The sequence below is a fragment of the Macrotis lagotis genome, chromosome X (assembly GCF_037893015.1).
Source record: "Macrotis lagotis isolate mMagLag1 chromosome X, bilby.v1.9.chrom.fasta, whole genome shotgun sequence".
In the NCBI taxonomy this organism is placed as follows: Eukaryota; Metazoa; Chordata; class Mammalia; order Peramelemorphia; family Peramelidae; genus Macrotis; species Macrotis lagotis.
In genome coordinates, this window is record NC_133666.1 from 305520679 (window position 1) to 305539742 (window position 19064).

The window sequence follows — 19064 nt, forward strand, 5'->3', positions numbered from 1 at the left end:
AGTAGAGGGCAATTCTTGCTGAGCACAGGGCCAAAGGCTCCAGATCTTACCTCTTGCATTCTTTATCACAACCTACCATTATGATGCTCAACCCATTTACTGCTTTACACACCAAGACAGGCTCACAAAGTCAGAAGAGACTTAACTCCCAGAGAGGTTCCTCTAGAGGGGAGGCAATTTCTATTATCTAGGTGACAGAAGTTGATGGACTGAAAAGAGTGATGCGTGGGCTTCCACAATTAACATCAATAAAGGCAGTGAGATGGGAGAGTGGAAACAACACTGGATCTAGAGTTAGGAAGATGAGTTCAAATCCAATCTCAGACATTTACTAACAGTATGAATCTGGGCAAGTCACTTATCATCTGTTGACTTTAATTTCTTCAACTGTAAAATGGGGATAATAATAGCACTTATCTCCCAGGGTTGTTGTGAGATGACATTTGTACAAAGGATCTGCAAACCCTAAAACACTACTTAAATTCTAGTTGATTTATCATCATCATCACCACCACCATCATCATTCTCATCCTCATCAGTGTCTGGGAAAGGGAGAAAGTGATTCTAATTCTTTGGAGTCACTTTGGGAAGACCAGAAGTAGGCAGATCACTAGTGTATGGAAGGAAAAGGGGGTTGAGGGAATGAGACTGGATGTAGAGAAATTAGAGGACTGTTAAACAAGAATTGCTGACCTGGGATCAAATCTTTTTTTTTTTTTGTTTTTTTGTTTTTTTGTTTTTTTGTTTTTGCAAGGCAAATGGGGCTAAGTGGCTTGCCCAAGGCCACACAGCTAGGTAATTATTAAGTGTCTGAGGCCAGATTTGAACTCAGGTACTCCTGACTCCAGGGCTGGTGCTCTATCCACTGTGCCACCTAGCTGCCCTGCTGGGATCAAATCTTGATTCTGTCACTTAATACTGCTGTTATAATCTTGGACTAAGTACATTTCCTCCACAGGTCTCAACTCCCTCAAGTGCAAAATGAGGGGACTGAATGAGATAACCTCAGAGATTCTGTTCTAAAGACGTAAGGGAAGGGAGATTTGTTTTCCCAACTCCTCTAATTCAACTGATACAGTCATAGGATGAAACAATGGCTGAGATATTAATGTATTAACAATATGTTAATACCCAGTGATTTCTTTACTAAGCATGAACTCTTTTCCACTGTCCAAGATTTAATTATTTAAAAATACTTTAAGAGCACTGAACAATTCTCACTCTTCTGATGGTATTGCTAACTTCTCTATCAGACAGACATTTCAAAAATTATTTAACATTTAATATTTTAAAAACATTAAAAAATGCTTTTTACCATTAATTTTATTAAAATTTAAGTTCCAAGTTCTCTCCTTCCCTACCCCCTCATTGAGAAGGCAAGCAATTTGTTATAAGCTGTACATATTAAGTCATGCAAAACATATTTCCATATTAGTTATGTTGTGAAAGAAAACACAGACAAAATAAAACAACCTAGAAAAATAAAGAAAGTAAAACAGAGTATGTTTCAGTCTGCATTCAGACAGTCCTTTTTCCTGGAGGTGGATAGCATTTTTCATCCTGAATCCTTTGGAATTGTATTGGATTATATTGCTGAGTTGTCATCCACAGTTGATCATCATACAATATTGCTGTTACTATGTACATTGTTTTCCTGGTTCTGCTCACTTCATTTTTGCTTTAGTTCATGTAAGTCTTTTCAGATTTTTCTGAAAGCATTTCTTAGAGCACAAAAGTATTCCATCACAATCATATACTTCATTATGTTTGGCCATTCTCTAGTTGATGAGCATTCCCTCAATTTCTAATTCTTTGTACCAGAAAAAGAGTTACTATCAAGTTTTGTTTATATATGTCCTTTTGCCTTTAAAAAAGTATTGTTGGATACAGATCTAGAAGTAGTATTGCTGGGTCAAAGGGTTGCATGGTTTTACAAATCTCTGGGAATAGTTCCAAATTTCAGAGAGAGAGATATTTAGTATTGCTAATATAATATCTTGTCTGTTAATAGACTGTCATCTATGTTTGCATCTTGTGATAAAATCAGCTACAGGAGGGGGAGGGAACAAATTCTCCCTGTTTTTGAAATAATTGTGCAACAGTGGAAGGGAGTACTTAGAGTACTTAGTGGAGAGAGAGACTGGGAGAAATGTCTTTGTTTAAGAAGTCTTTGTTTTCTGTGTTACTTTGCCTAGATTGTATGTATGGAATCACAGGATTGCTATCATTCTGGGTCACAGAATTCCTTTTTCCAAGGAGCCAGGCATATATTTGCAGTGCTGCTGCCTAAATGGCAAAATCAGACTCAGTGGAGAATTTTATTCAATCAATTATGAATATCAATATGAGAACTAGCTTTGAATGACTCCTTTGAATGGTATCAATTGACATGGGCCAGTCCCTATATCTAAACTGGGAAATATGAAGTCACCTTATAGGGAGGACCCTTTCCATCCCAGGTCTTCAGGGCTCCTCCTTCCCTAGGGCAGGCCCAGCCCATACCTGTAAAGGACGTGAGGAGCTAGAAAATGTGTTTGCATACAACTGATGGAATGGTTCCCTTTCGCAATGGAAACTTCCAGGTACTTATTCAATACCAGTATTTGTATAGATACAAAATGATTTCAAAAAGTTGAGAGTGCTAAGTAAGGAGAATTCAGTAAAGGCCTCATATAGGATGTGGCCCATGGAATTTGCTTCTAAGGAAGCTAAGAATTATGCTATTCACCCTTCCCCCACCCCATCCCTTCCCCAAATCCACCTTGTCCCTAGCAATTTTGATCTACTGTCCTCCTCAATTGTAGTAGTCTACTCTGTCCCTCAACCCCTTGAGTCTGGAATTCAGGGCATCTGATTATCAAGAATGTAGCTGTGTGGGAAGGTAACTAGTTGCCCCAATGAAGAGAATACTGGGCTTGAAATCAGGAAGACTAATCTTCCTAAATTCAAATCTGGTCTCAAACACTTACTAGTTGGGTTACCTTGGACAAGTCACTTAAACCTGTTTGCCTCAGTTTCATCATCTGTAAAATGAGTTGGAAGAGGAAATGGTAAACCACTCCAGTATCTTTGCCAGGAAAACCGTCAAATAAAATCAACAAGAGACAGATACAACTGAAACAACTAAATAACAATAACAGAAGTATGGGGAAACCCCTGGTATATCATAGTTTACTGAATAGGTCTGGATGGTATTCCAAATTGCAATGTCACATATTCAGTGGGAGCTGTCCCAAAATCACCCCTTTCTCTAACCCCAAATTCTAACTACTGAGTGTAGATAGAGCCAACAGGCTGGTAAAAATGATTAATGTCTTCTGCCAGGAATCCTCTACCTGCTGCGGTCTATAAAGCAGGAAAATGGGAAAGTTATAGGAAGGGAGAAGTTGGTACTAGCAGTATAAAGCTTATACCATCTGCATTTTGGGGGCTATTTTAGACTTTAGTAGCTCAAAGTTTGGTTATCCAAAAATATACCTCATCCAGTTATAATATTATCCCTTTGAAATTTAACTACCTTTTAAACTTTTGTACATTAGGCCTGGGTGATGTACAACGAGGATGTCCCTATCAGCTACTGAAGAATATGGAGCTAATGACACCTATAGTAAATTCCTTTAAGTTGTTACATTTTCTGTGGACTTTTTTGCCTACTTTTTTCAGTTTTCCTATGTTCTCTACCCTCATCACACCCCATGTCAAGTGGTCCTACATCTCTACTTTTATAAGAAGGCCCAAATTCTTCTCATTTGCTACTTCCAAAATACTCTGGGCTAGGAATCTGATAACAAAGCTTATTAGAATTGCATGTATTATAAGAGTAAATAGTTCTGAATAAGAAATCAATTAGAAAATAACATGCATGGGTGCTATTTTTATGATGAGAGAATGGGTGGTGAAGGCCAAAAGCAGAAATGTAGATGACTCTTTCTTGAAGTTTGACCATGAAGGAGAAGATACTAAATGAAAAAAATTCTGTGTTCTGTTTTAAGGAAAAGAGAGATCTGACCACATTTGTACGCAAAGAAAAAATATTCCCTCAACTGAAGATGCATAAGTATGGAGACTGATAATGATATTAGAACAGAGTAAATTCTGAATACCAATAAAACTGTAAAGTGCCACATAAATGGACACTGTGATTTTTACTATGTGAAATGAGTAGGTGGTGAGAGAGAGAGGAAACAAGCAGATATAATCAAATGATATGTAGATATAAAAAGAGAAAAGAATGCTCACTTTGAGCTGGGGGGTTCTAAGCTGGATACTTAGCATCTGATTCAAGACCTTCATTTCAGAGATGGGGAAACTGAGGCCAGAGAGATTCAGCATCTTGTTCAACATCACACAAGTGGTCAAGGCAGAGCTGGGACTAGAACCCCCATCTCCCAATTTTTTGCTCTTTCAGCTACAGTCCCCATAGAAGGGAGAGTTTTAAGCCAGAATGAGAATGTTGCTAAATAGAATGGATGGATGAGTGGTTCCCAGGTGTAGGGATGGCATGAGAAATGAATGGAGAGTGAATTAAATAAAGCATGTGTGGAACAGCAAGGAGACAGACCTTGACAGGAATGGAGTAGTCAGGAAGAAACCAGATTATATAGAGCCTTTAATGCCAGGATAAAGTGAAAAAGAAGAAAATATGACTTGAGGAAGCTGAAGGTTCTTAGGGAATGGTTAAAAATGTGATGAATTTAGGTTGACATACTAGCCTTCTCTCAGTCCTCTTCCACATCCCCACTCTCAATTCCAGGTCCAAGAAAAGAAAACAAAATACTAAGCATACCTGGCAAATTGCCAGCATGCCGAACTCAATGTTTCCTATGGCCCTAGTCACACTGCTAAAATGTTCTACCACTAAACTGTTCCATGTGAAGCCCATTTTCTGGGGCCTGCAAAACACCTTCCACGTCACCCACTGTGAATTAGACCCTTACTATTTCAAGCTGACTAGCACAGAAACAGAGGACAAAACGTTTTAATAGCTTACCATGCTGGAGATTAAACTGAAGAGATAATGCATTTGGTAACAATCAGGGCCATCTTCTCTGAACTTATTCCAATGTGAAAAACACCATTCCCATTACTTGACCAGAACCAAGAAGATTTGGCAGCCAGCTGAAAAGAGAGAAAACAATAGCTTCAGTGGACTGGATATTTTGATGGCTCCGTGGTCTCATTGACATGGGTGTTCTGACCCATGGGATGGATCATGGGTCATATTTTCATAATGTATGTCTTCTCATACATCTTCCACTGGGGGTCCAACCAAAAGCAAGGATTGCTTCCTTTTTCTGTCTTTTGATCTCCAGTGGCTAAGAAGGCTTGGAACAAAGTAGATATTTGATAAATCCTCGGTAAGTGATTCTTGTTTCTCTAGTCCTAGTGTGTAAATCAAAAGGGTAAATTGGCTTATCTCACCAAGTTATTTCTTTTTATAAAGTTCACTTTTATATACTGAGCTCTAAGATTTGCAATGCGCTTTACGTATATTAACCACAATTGATTCTCACAAATCTATGAGATAGGGGCTTTTATTATCTCCACTGGAGAATGTGCAGCAGCCATCTCAGCAGATGGACCTAGAACCAAGAAGACTCAAACCTGTCAGTGAGTGAAGGGGATGTCTAACCCAAGAATGCGAAGACTTTCTCTGACAGAAAGAGGGGATGAGAACAATTTGTTTCAACAGCCATGAAGGTGACTGATGCAGGTACTGTGTGGTTCTTAAAAACTTGGTCAGGTATCAAAGATTCACAGGTCACCAACCACATCTTAGGACATCACGGTCATCTTGACTTTCATCCTGTCACTGGACAAAGCTGATGGCTTTGTGAAGTTCAATCTCACTTAAATCCAATTCTCATACAAATCAAGACATCACCCATGACAAAAAACATTATTATCCTCATTTTACAGAGGAGGAAACTGAGGGACAGATAGGTTATGTGTTTAGAACATGTTCACACAGATAATCATCATCTGAGGCTGGATTCAACCCCAAGGTCTATAACCACTGAATCTTGGATTACCTCACTAGATGGCTGGTCTACTTCTTTCTTTTCTGGTTATATACTTCTCTAATTGACATCCTTTAAGGTGCTTCTCCAGCACAATGATTCATTTGTAATATATTGATGCCTAGTCATAACTTGAGAGTTAGAAGTTACTTCAGTGGCTATTTAGTTGGTTGCTCAATAAGCATTTATTAAGTGCTGGCTGTATGCTAAATACTCTGCTAAGTGCTGGCAATACAAAGAAAGGCAAAAGCTATTGCCTGTCCTATAGAAGTTCACAATTTAGCTCAATCCTCACATAAAAAGGAATCCCCATTATAAACAAAGGCTTTAAGAACTCCAAAGAAAAGGAATCCATCATATCTCCCAGTAGCTCATTCTACTTTGCTGTTGTTCAGACATTTTAAGTTATTTCCAATTTTTCAGGATCCCATTTGATGTTTTCTTGGCAAAAAAAAAAATAGTTTACCATTTTCTTCTCCAGTTCATTTTTATAGTTGAGGCAGACATGATTAAGTGACTTGTCCAGGGTCACATGACTGATAAAAGTTTGAGACCAAATTTGAACTCAGATCTTCCTGACTCCAGGCCCAACATTCTATCCACTGATGCTACCTAACCACCTTATCCTACATTTCAGTTTTGGATGGCTACAATTATTAGCAAGTGCTTCCTGATGTCAAGTCTGAATGTCCTTCTTTGTAGCTCCCATCCATGACTCCTAGTTCTGCCTTCTGGGGTCAAGTAGAACTCATATTTAGCATGAATTTCTTTATCACTGTCTGGGGTGACTCACAATTTCTTCAAAGGATCTCATGGTTTGAAGCCTCACAGTATTACTAGAAAAATAGCAATGTTAATAAGATGTGCCTTTCACCTACCTCCTTCTGTAAGAGGTAGATAACTAAGATTTTGGAATATTGTGTATCATGTCAGACTTTTTTGATGTACTGGTTAATTCTGCTAAACTTTTCTTTTTCTGCTTTTATATTCTATGTTATATGATAAGAACTGGCAAACTGCCTACTGGATTTGGTCCTTGAAGCTATAGTTTGCAGATCCCTATTCTGAGGGATGGCTCCCTAAGAAGGGAAGAGCAAAAGTTATATTGGGAAATGTAAGTGACATAAAATATGAAAACAAAAATGTCTACAAAAATTTATTTAAAAAAAGATGGGCCCAGGGACAAAGCCAAGATGGCGGAGTGAAGGCAGGAATTCCCAGAAACTCCAAAAAGCCATCAAATTATGATTCTAGCTAAAATTTAGAGGGTCAACACCCACAGAAAGACTGAGTGATACCATTTCCTAGTCCAAGACATCTTAGAAATTCCATAGGAAAGGTCTATTTCACCAGAACTGGGAGGTGAAAAGAGCACCAACCTCAGCACAGCTGCAGCACAGCCACAGCACAGTGCAGCCAGGCTGGGCACCTGGGTCAGTGGCAGAGGGGGTAGTTTCTAGACCTCTTGGCCCAGGGATCACTGGGGACAGTTGGAAGGGGTGGTGAGAGAATTCTGCTGCACCAAAGTGGAATGCCAGCCTCAGAACAGCTCTGCGGTGAAAACTTGCAGCAGAAGTCCACAAAGCCAGTCAGCACTTCCAGAGCTCCCAGCCACAGACAATAAGGGGGTTGGGGGAGATTGCAGAGGTCCCTCTGCTCTCCCTGGGGCAGGACTCAAATGTTTGCCCATGCCCAAATACAGGTTGCATTTTGGGTCCCACACCACCATAGCTGAGTAGGGACTCTCCTCACAGATACAGGGCAGAGGGGAGGGCCTGAGGTCATCCAAATCCCAGAGCGCAGGGAAGGCAGCAGTTAGAGCCTCTCATAAGACCTTGGAGGAGTTAAAGTCCCTGTGGATTGTCCCCCAAACCCCTGAGGAAATGAGCAAACAACAGAAAAAAAGAAGAATCTGACCATAGAAAATTAATTACTTTAGTCCCAAGGAGGATCAAAATACATACTCAGAATATGACAAAGTTGAAGCTTCTGTATCAAAAACCTCCAAGAGAAATAGAAAATAGGCTCAAGCTATGGATGAGCTCAAAAAAAGACTTTGAAAAGCAAATAAGGGAGGGTGGAGGAAAAATTGGGAGGAGAAATGAGATTGATGCAGATAAATCATGAAAGCCAAGTTAGCAACTTGGTGAAAGACATACAAAACAATACTGAAGAAAATAATATGTTAAAAACCAGTTTAGGCCAAATGGAAAAGCAACATAAAAGGCAAAGGCATTCTTAAAAAGCAGAATTGGCCATCTGGAAAAGGAGATAAAAAGTTCTCTGAAGAAAATAACTCCTTCGAATGCAGACTAGAACTAAAGGAAGCCAATGACTTTGTGAGAAATCAGGAAAAAATAAAACTGTACCAAAAAAATGAGAAGACAATTTGAAATATCTCATTTGAAAAACAACTGACCTTGAAAACAGATCCAGGAGAGAGATAATTTAAAAATTATTGGGATAATTGAAAGTCTCGACTAGGAATAGAGCCTAGACTTCATTTTTCAAGAAATAATATAGCAAAATTGTCCTGAGATCCTAGAAGCACAGGGCAAAATAGAAATTGAGGGAATTCACTGGTCACCTCCTGAAAGAGATCCAAAAAGAAAAACTTCCAGGAATATTATAGCCAAATTCCAAAACTTCCAAGTCAAGGACACAATACTAAAAGCTGCCAGAACAAAAAATTCAACTACCATGGCTCTATAGTCAGGATTACACAGGATTTGGCAGCATCTACATTAAGGACTCGTAGGGATGGGAATATGATATTCCAGAAGGCAAAAGACCTTGGTTTACAACTGAGAATCAACTACCCAGCAAAACTGAACATCCTCTTTCAGGTGAAAAGATGAACTTTCAAAGAAATATGGGACATTCAAACTTCCCTGCTGAAACAACCAGAGCTGAACATAAAGTTTGATCTCCAAGTACAGGAATCAGGTGAACCACAGAGGGGGTGAACAAGAAGGACTAACTATGAGGAACTTAATGATGTTGAACTGTTTGTATTTCTGCATGGGAAGAAGATACTGATAACTCATATGAACTTTCTTATTTATAAGAGCTGTTAGAAGGAGCATATGTATAGATAAGGCACAGGAAGGTGCTGAATATAATGGTATAATGTAGTAAAAAGATGGAGTCAATGAGTGGTAAAGGAAAGTACTGGGAGGAAGAGAAAGGAGAGGAAGAAGGGGCTAAGATATTTCACTTAAGAGTCAAGAAAAAACTTTTCAACAGAGTGGAATGGGGGAAGGTGAGAGGAATGAGTGAGCCTTCATTCTCATCAGAAATGGCTCAGAGAGGAAATAACATATACAATAGGGTTTAGAAATCTATCTTACCCAAGAGAAAAATGAGAGGAAAGGGATAGGAGAAGGGGGAATGGGGGGGAGTAGGCGACAGAAGAGAGGGAAGATCATGGGAGAGTGTATTCAGATACAACATACTTCTGAACGGGGACAGGGTGAAGAAGAGAGAGAGAGAGAGAGAGAGAGAGAGAGAGAGAGAGAGAGAGAGAGAGAGAGAGAGAGAGAATAGAATAAATGAGAGTGGGAGGAATAGAGTGGATAGAAATACAGTTAGTAATAGCAGTTGTGGGAAAAAAGATATTGAAGCACCTTCTCTGGTGGGCTTATAATAAAGAAGACAATTCATCCCAGAGAGAGAGAGAGATCCAATGGAATCTGAACACAGACTGAAGTACACTTTTTTTTCTGTCAGTATTCTTGATGTTTTTCATCTTCTGGGGGAGGAGTGGGGTTTATCTTTACTCTCACAAGATTATTATAATGATATAAAATAAACAAAAAAATTTAAAAAATAAAAAAAAGATGGGCCTATTTCATAAAAGAATCTTGGAGTCATTAAGAACCCCATACAATTTCCCAAAATAATTTTTTTTTCATTTTCCTTCTGTTTAATTCTGGGTCTTATTCATTGTCCAACCACAGAGTCTGGTTCATATATACACAAAATGCACCAGCTTTATGTTTTGTCCATTTGAGTTTATATTATAATATGAACAAGAGACATTTTTCATCCATTTGCTATCACATGTCTGGATAGTTAGTTGAAATTCTGTTGATGCAATGGTTTTACAATCAAGCAGGGCTTGTTGCAATTAGTCATTCACAAATGGTAGCACTTGAAGGTCCTCATAATCTATACTGTCTTCTATTTGGACTCTCTACTAAACATTCTTTATATCTTTACTGGAGCTTAGCACAATGTCTGGCTCACAGAAAGTACTTGATAAATATATGGTTCATTGTTACACATTTCACATGATATACAACTTCATTACTACTTAAGAGTGGTGACCAAGAAAACATTATCAATCTATAAACCCCCTCTTCTAGTACTGTATATAAGATTTTATGTGAATTATCTAGATGCACAAGAAAAACAAAACTGATGATAGTATTAGAATGCAAATGAGCAGGTTTTTAGAAGTAATATTCCTCAGGAGACCACATCTTTTTCATCACATTAATGACTGAAAGATACAGAGAATACAAGATTCCAGTGTTTATTGTTTGTTGACTATTAAAAAAACATCTGATTCAACAGAGTAAACTGCCTCCTTTCAGACTCTGCTGCAATAAGGGATTTCTCATGCATATCAAAATCATATTATGTCAGAATTCCTTGAATGACATAAAACAGAGACAACCATGTAAAATATCAAGGGAGACATGAAGAAGACATTTGCCACTACCCTGACCTAATAGGAGATCCCATATAGGGTCTATGTCAAAGATGGATTTCCTATATATGGTGAAGTTCTCCAGATGCTTCTGTTTGTAAATGACATAGTACCAACTGTTTGGAGCCCTGGCACTCTGCCAAACTTCCTAAATGAGAATAAGAACCAAAATAGATGAAAATAACTCAATAAAAACAATTCAGAATTCATCTGCTTTGGGTGTGTTGCTTCTAATGAGGTCTTTTTGTTAGAAGGATTGCTTTGTTTTTATATTCCCAAGATCTAGACTTATATCTAGCTGTTGCTCAGTATTTTTTTGGTCCTGTCCAAAACTTCATGATTCCCTTTGGGATTTTCTCAGCAAAGACACTGGAATGATTTACCATTTCCTTCTCCATCTCACTTTACAGATGAGGAAACAGAGGTAAATAGGATTAAGTGACTTGCCCATGGTCACACAGGTAAGTAAGTGTTTTAAGGCCAAATTTAAACCCAGTTCTTCCTGATTCTAAAACTAGTGCTCTATACACTAAGCCATCTAAGCATCTGCTAGGTACTTAAAAAGTACTAGTTGAATTAACAGAAACAATAGACATATTCTCATTGATTGATCAATAATAGGTTCCAAGCCAAGCCCCATTAGGGTATTGTTTGGGTCCTGATTGTCTCAGAGTGAATGTAAATATCAATTGTTACTATTTTGGCCAGAAACTCTGAGGGTAATCCCCTTCCAGACACTTTTTTTAAACTACTTTTTTTTTTTGCAAAGCAGTGGGGGTTAAGTGACTTGCCCATGGTCATACAGCTAAGTAAGTATTAAGTGTCTGAAGTCAGATTTAAACTCTGGTCCTCCTGACTGCAGGTCCAATGCTCTAACTTCCCCTTTCACTATTTTAAAGAGACCACTCTTTGCCTCATTTCTTTTTTACCTAGCCTTAATCACTGAATGACCTGTTAGATCCTAGCTTAAGGTCAAGGTATCCTACAGCATCCAAGGTCATCTCTGGTCATCCTGATCCATATCTGGCCATGGACCCATATGGAAAGTAAAACTGGTAGCTTTGTTCATTTCTCCTTCATGTAAATCCAATTCACTTGCATGTCAAGGCATCACTTTCCTGGTGTCGTGGTCCTCTTCAAGAATAAAAAACAGGGGCGGCTAGGTGGCGCAATGGATAGAGCACCAGCCCTGGAGTCAGGAGTACCTGAGTTCAAATGCGGTCTCAGACACTTAATAATTACCTAGCTGTGTGGCCTTGGGCAAGCCACTTAACCCCATTGCCTTGCAAAAAAAAAAAAAAAGAATGAAAAACAAAACAAACAATAACTAATGTCAAGGCACTAACTATGGTTGGCTGAATGAGATGGAAAATTAAGGAAACAAAATAATTCCCTCCAGTAAAGGACATAATTGGTCTAGAGATTCTGCACCTTCTAAATTCTAAAATGCTGAACTGCCCAGTTTCCCAGGCTTCAAAGCTAGCTGGCTATCCATTACATTCAGATGCTTCTCACAGAAACCCCCCAAAACTACAAAACATGGCAGGGCAATTAAGGGGCAGACAAACTAAGTCCTTTTGGAAGGAATGCAAGGGTTAGATGAATGTTTCTCTAAGAAAAATGTTATAAGAAGGTCCTGATTTGATACCTCTTTTCTAATTACATGACTGAAACATCTTTCTTATTATTATTAAAGGTGTCCTATTAGTAGGCTAGAATATAATAAATTTCCACAAAAAAGCACAAACCTAAAATGTATCTCACAATTTTCTCCCAATGATTTAGGCTAACATTCCCATGAAGAACAGAAAATACAATGTGAAGTATTTATAAATGTCACAAGTGCTGAAAGACACTTCGGATAAGTTCTTTAGAAAGAAAATCCTAGGCTTCATTGATTACATATATCATTGCCACTTTTGGCTAATAAGTCTTTGCTAAGAAGTGAGGTTAGATTGATTTTTTTCTTTCTAAGTAGAACCTGTTCCTTTACAAATCAGTCAGGTGAGAATTTGTGAGGTTCCACTGCAATGCCTAATTAGAATTAATTACCTAATATGCATAAAACACTTCGGAGATAATTTTTTTAAAATGCTACCTAGTGTTACCAATGGATTTGGGCTAAGATTTTTTTTCAGGGGCACCTTTGTTTTTATTTGCTAATTTTCAAATGAAACAAAAACTTTTCAGACATTGAACTATGAAAATAAGGTATTATCCATAAGTGAACTCTAGGACATAATGATATCCAGTCTAGTTGTGACTTAGCAGACATGATAGGTTCAGGCTACAAAGGCTACTTGTCTTGGATTCAACCTCAGTGTGGAAAAGTGGTGACCTGATTTAACTCTCATGAATGCTATAGAAGAATATCAGTAGCATCAGTGTGTAAATGAAAACAGGTTTGTTTTGAAATTCTTCCCTTGCTATAGAGAAGATAATATGGGTTTTAGCTAATAGGATAAGGGTCTAGTATGGTAGAATGCTCACATCAAGAGCAGGAGAACAGTATATATAGATTAGATTCATTCCTTGACCATGTTCTTAAGGACAAGCCATTGAATAGCATTGCTGTTTTCCTTGAGATATTTGTCCTTCATTTTCAAAGAAGACTATGATATCAGGGAGCTGATGCCATGACAAGCATGTAAATTGGATCTGAATGAGGGAGAACTGTGCTAAGTCACCAGTCTCTCATTCTCCACCACAGCCATCTAGGCCCAGTGGTCAGATATGAATCAGGATGATTGGACATGGCCCTGGATGTGAGGCATTCAGGGTTAAGTGACTTGTCCAAGGTCACACAGCTCATAGGAGTCAAATGCCCGAGACCAGATTCAAACTCCTGCCCTCTTGACTCCAAGTTCTATCCACTTTGCCACCGAAATCAGAACCACCAATTCTAAGGAACTAAAAGGGACCTTGGGAGCCATCTAGTATTATACCTGACCCAAACAAATTTCCTCCAAAACTCTGAAAATTGGTTGCCCAATCTGTGCTTGAAGATGTCCAAGGAAGGCGGATTTACTCCCTCCTCCTGAGTCAATTTATTCCAATTTTTGACAGAGCTAAGTAGTTGTTTTTGATTTGTCTTGTTTTTTTGTTTTCCTACTTCAGGATTAAATCTTGCCTCTCTGCTACTTCTATCCATTAATCCTAGTTCTGCTTTCTGGAGCCAATGGGAACAAGTCTACTCTTTCTGCCCTGACAGCTCTCCAAATAAAGTTATTTCTTAGATGCAGGGTGAAGAGAGCAGAATCAGAAGGACAATTTATATGATAACAATAGTATTATGTAAAAAAAAAAGCTCTGAAAGACTTAAGAACTCTGATCAACTCAATGACTAGCCATCCAGTTGTGATTCCAGAGTAGTCATGAAGACACAGGCTGTTCACTTGCCTCTTACCAGAAAGATGATGAACACAGGATGCAGAAGGAGGCTATTATATGCATGTATACATGTAAATATACACATGTATTTGTGGGTGTTTATCAATGCATGAATTTCTTTTGCTTAGCTGTTCATATTTGTAACAGATTTTTGTTTTTCTTTTTCAATGGAGGCCTGAAGGGATTTGGGAGCGAGAGAATGTGATTTTCTGTTAAAAAAAAATTTAAAAAACTGCAAATATATAAGCTCTTTCTTCTCCAGTCTAAATACCCTAGATCATGTGGCATGGCCACCAGTGTATTAGTCACCCTAATTGTTTTATTTTTCATCCATTTCTTCCCAAAACACTCTTTATGTGGGAAAAGATTGAGCAAAGTGTGGTATACAAATATAGTAGAAAAATATGACATAGTTGATCAGGCTATTTTATAAGAAATTTAGAGAGACATGTTAAGACTTGAATGAACAGAAGCAGAGAGGGGTATGCAGAATCAGGAATATATATATATATATGTGTGTGTGTATGTATGTATATATATTTTTACAATGAGTAAACAAAAAGAACATTGTTAAAACAAAGTCAGGCACTAACTCTTTGGTGGTAACAATTCCTTGACCAATCTTTGGAACCATAGAAGAGACAAAGAAATAATTCCCTCTTTTTCAGAAGAGAAGAGAGGTAGAGGAGTCTAATTATAGAATGTTATATATATATATATATATATACACACATACACAGTCAGATGCTTTTACTGCATTTATTCATTTTATTTAATTTTTTCTTAATTACAATATAAGGCTGACTTTTGGTTTGGATTGGAGGAAGGGATGGAAAGTGATAGTATAAATAATTGTGGCATAAAAACAGAGTGCATTGGTAAAAGTTTATTTTAAGGGATAGAAGTAATAAAATAAAATACAGCAACTGAAATTGAACATGATACTTTTGATGTCCTGGTCTGACCGGGACAAGGTACAATGGGTAGGATCATCTTCCTCTGTATGGACACTATTATACGTGTATATAGTCTAGGTTTCCTTCAGTTTTTCTGCCCGTCATGTCTCACACTGTTGACTCACACTGAATTCATAGTCCACTGAAATAACAAAATCTTTTTCCACACAATCTGTCTAGCCACACCTCTCTTAATCTATAAATGGGAATTATAGAAATTTAGTATTGTCAAGTATAGGACTTTATATTTAATTTTGTTCAATTTCATCTTACTAGATCTGACCCATCTTTTTATCCTGCCTAGGTATTTCAGTTCTATTATCCAATGTATTAACTATTCAGTGTTGGAAAAGTGCCTTGGACATGCCTCAATTTCCTGTCATCATGTGTTAGGTCTCAAATACCCATGAATTTGTCCTTTCAAGATCTTTTCACTTTTAAGACTCTTCAGATCTAACTAGTCCCATATATTTATTATTTATCATGTTAGGAAAATACTCTTTTTTGCCCTAATAATTCATCCTTCAAGATTCAAGGGCTGTCTTCTAATCAAGAATTCTTGGTTTTTACTGTATACATCTATTTTTGTTCTATTTGAACTGCTTTGATATTACAGATTTTTATCTGCCTGGCTCACTGGAATGGGCTATATTAAAATGAATTTAATTAGTCTCTTGAAGTAGCTAGGTAGTGCAGGGAATGGAGTCAGGAAAACTCCTCTACCTGAGTTCAAATCTGGCCTCAGACACTTCCTAGCTGTGTGTCTCTGGGCAAGTTATTTAACCCTGTTTGCCTAAGTTTCCTCATCTATAAAATGAGCTGGAGAAGGAAATGGCAAGCCACTGTAGCATTTATGCCAAGACAACCCCAGATGGATTCACAAAGAGTTGGAGACAACTGAAAAGACAGAACCACTGGTCTCCTAGAGAAACAAGTATTTATATAGCATCTATTATATGCCCAAGCCCTGTGTTAAGTGGTTTACAAATGTTATCTTATTTGATCCTCATAATGTCCTAGAATGGGGGGTGTTATTAAAATTATTACCTCTATACATTTGAGGAAACACAAACAGAGAGAGGTTCATTGTCTTGCTTAGGATCAGATCTTCCAGACTCCAGGTCCAGCTGTCTCTAATGAAAGAGTACCTGCTTCCCATTTCTCATAGCCTTAATGGGATTTCTGTTCCTTGTTTTATGAAGGAACAATAGATATGAAGTGAAGAGCATTAGCTATATAGAATTGCAAAATATGAAGACATCATGATTTTATTCCTCCTACTCACCCTCAATGTGAGCAAAATTGTGAAATAAATAAAGTTTTCTTTTGGTGTTCTATTCCTTTCACCAGTCAGGGAAGCATTACCAAGTATTATATGATAAAGGTTCAAGGTAGAACTCCTTCTGGGAGGTAGTTGCATTTTAATAAGAGACTTCAAAACTCCAAATCCTTCAAAGTTTCTTATGATAGGTTTTAAGGCTTGGTCATGGACAGTGGAGAAAAAAATATTTGGAGGCTGAAATCTCACCACTAAAATCATATCCTTTTCAGATTGTTCTAGGGGACCTTAAAGGACCAGACCAGATATTAGGACATTGAGAAGGCCTAGATATTTCAGGAGAAGGCATTTGAGAATAACCAATATAGTGGCATATGTTTATACTAATTATTATTTGTTCAGTTGTGACTAATTCTTTCACGATCCCATTTGAGATTTTTTTTTTAGGTTTTATTTGCAAGACAAATTGGGGGGCGGCGGCTAGGTGGTATAGTGGATAGAGCACAGGCCCTGGAGTCAGGAGTACCTGGGTTCAAATCCAGTCTCAGACACTTAATAATTTCCTAGCTGTGTGGCCTTGGGCAAGCCATTTAACCCCGTTTGCCTTGCAAAAACTTAAAAAAAACCCAAGACAAATGGGGTTATAAGTGACTTGCTCAAGGCCACACAGCTAGGTAATTATTAAGTGTCTGAGGCTGGATTTCAACTCAGGTACTCCTGTCTCCAGGGTTGGTGCTCTATCCACTGTGCCACCTAGCTGCCCTCCCCCCCCCATTTGAGATTTTCTTGGCAAAATACTGGAATGGTTTGCCATTTCCTTCTCCAATTCATTTTGCAGATGAGGAACCTGAGGCAAACAAGGTTAAGTGATTTGTTCAGGGTCACAAAGTCAGTATTTAAGACTAGATTTGATTTCAGGTATTCCTGACTCAAGGGTTAATGCTCTATCCCAGAAGTGGGCCATTTTGTCTGACACTGCAATGGTAACTACAGGTGGGAGTCTAAATTCAATAAATCTAGGAGCTTTTAAAGGGTGAATTAATAAATGTTGGACCAAATATAGCTAGCAAATGATGTTATAAATACCCAAATGATCCTTAGCAGAAAAAAGGTTTCCCCACCCCTGATCCAGCCACTGCACCTGTTTATACTATACAATGATTTATACATTTGCAGAACAATATCACACTATTTCACATAATAGTCCTGAAAAATAGGCAAACAGATAGTCTCCCTAATGGATAAGTGAGAAACGATAGATATGAAAGACTGATCAGGATAATCTACCTGACTAATCAGTAGGGGAGCTAGGAGACTCCATGTTTCTCTATTCAAACAAGTCTTTTTTAGGTGCTTGCCTAAAAAAATGTGCTTTACACTATGCTAGGAGCTAGGGAGTTCTTTTCTAATAGTTTGTAAGTGGTCCTTTAGATATACCTTGGGCTCTACTGGATTGGCAACATGCTACAATGAAAAATATAAAATTATCTAGTTTTAACATGACATAAGTAGTCAAAACTAGACTTTGTTTTAGGAGACCTAAGTTCATATCCTAGCTTTATCTCTTACTAGCTGTGTGACCTTAGACTAGTCAATAACTTCTCTTGGTTTCAGAATTTTCTATAAAATAGAGAAAAGAAGAATGTCAGCCCATTCTCAGAGGGGAATTGTGAGCACCAGGGGAGAACCCCTATATCAAAATAAAACAAAGTCCTCAACAAAGTCCTATATTAATGCAAGTTATTATGACTTCAAAGACAGCCACCCCAGCTATTTCCAAAGAAAAAAATGGTGTCACTTAATAACTCTTAAAAAAGCAACCCTATCCTTGACACCCTTGAACTTCCCAGGAGGACTTTCAACAGAATTCAGCCTGTCAGCCTTCTCTGGAAGTTGGAGCTTTGATCCTAGCAGACTCCCTGGAGCCACCAGTCTGGAAAAAGAGGACAGTTATTGTATCAGAGACAGAGCTAACATTAGTCTGGGGTCTGTGCTAAGGAAACTCACTGGGATAAGCTCTGTCCTTCTGTGGATGTCATCCCTTAGTGTTCTCAGGCTGAAACAGTTTTCTGACCCTGCTTTCACCATAAATTGAGCTCTGGCTGGCCACTGTAACCCACCTCCAGATGACAATAATAAAATCAAGAGCTGAAAGGAGACACAATCATTGAATCATAGGACCTGGCACCGCAGGAAGCTTAGAGATCATCACCTAGTCCAACCTCCCCCCTCCTTCTACAGATGAGGAAACTGAGGAGCAGAGCCAAGTTCAGGTCCTTGGACTTCCAACCTAGTGTTCTTTCCACTACGTTAGCAAAGAAGATGCAAAGTCAGGACCATCAGATTAAGATTTAGCAGGGGAAGGGAACAATTTGTTTCTTAAAATATTTAAAGGGCAGGTAGATGACTCAATAGATAGAACATTGAGTCTAGAGGCAAGGAGACTTGACTTCTCAGCTGTGTGACCCTGGGCAAGTTATTTCACCTCTGCCTCAGGGTCTTCATTTGTAAAATGAGGATAATAATAGCACCTACCTTCCAGGGTTGTTGAGGGGATCAAAGGAGAGAATAATTGTAAAGGGAGCAACACAGTGACTGGCAAAATGTTATATAAGTCTTAGGGACTATGGAAAGGACCCTGATGTTGGAAAAGATGGAAGATGAAAAAGGGGGTGGTAGAGGATGGCCGTATCATGGAAATAATG

General features: G+C 38.3%; 1 protein-coding gene across 1 annotated transcript in view; it reads right to left on the minus strand.

Annotated features, from left to right (window-relative positions):
* Positions 1 to 19064, minus strand: part of MAPK4 (mitogen-activated protein kinase 4) — a 227751-nt gene that overhangs the window by 168147 nt on the left and 40540 nt on the right. The window contains exon 2 of the mRNA XM_074202705.1: positions 4991 to 5118. The gene's annotated coding sequence lies outside the window, so the exon portion shown is untranslated. The remainder of the gene's footprint in view (positions 1 to 4990; positions 5119 to 19064) is intronic.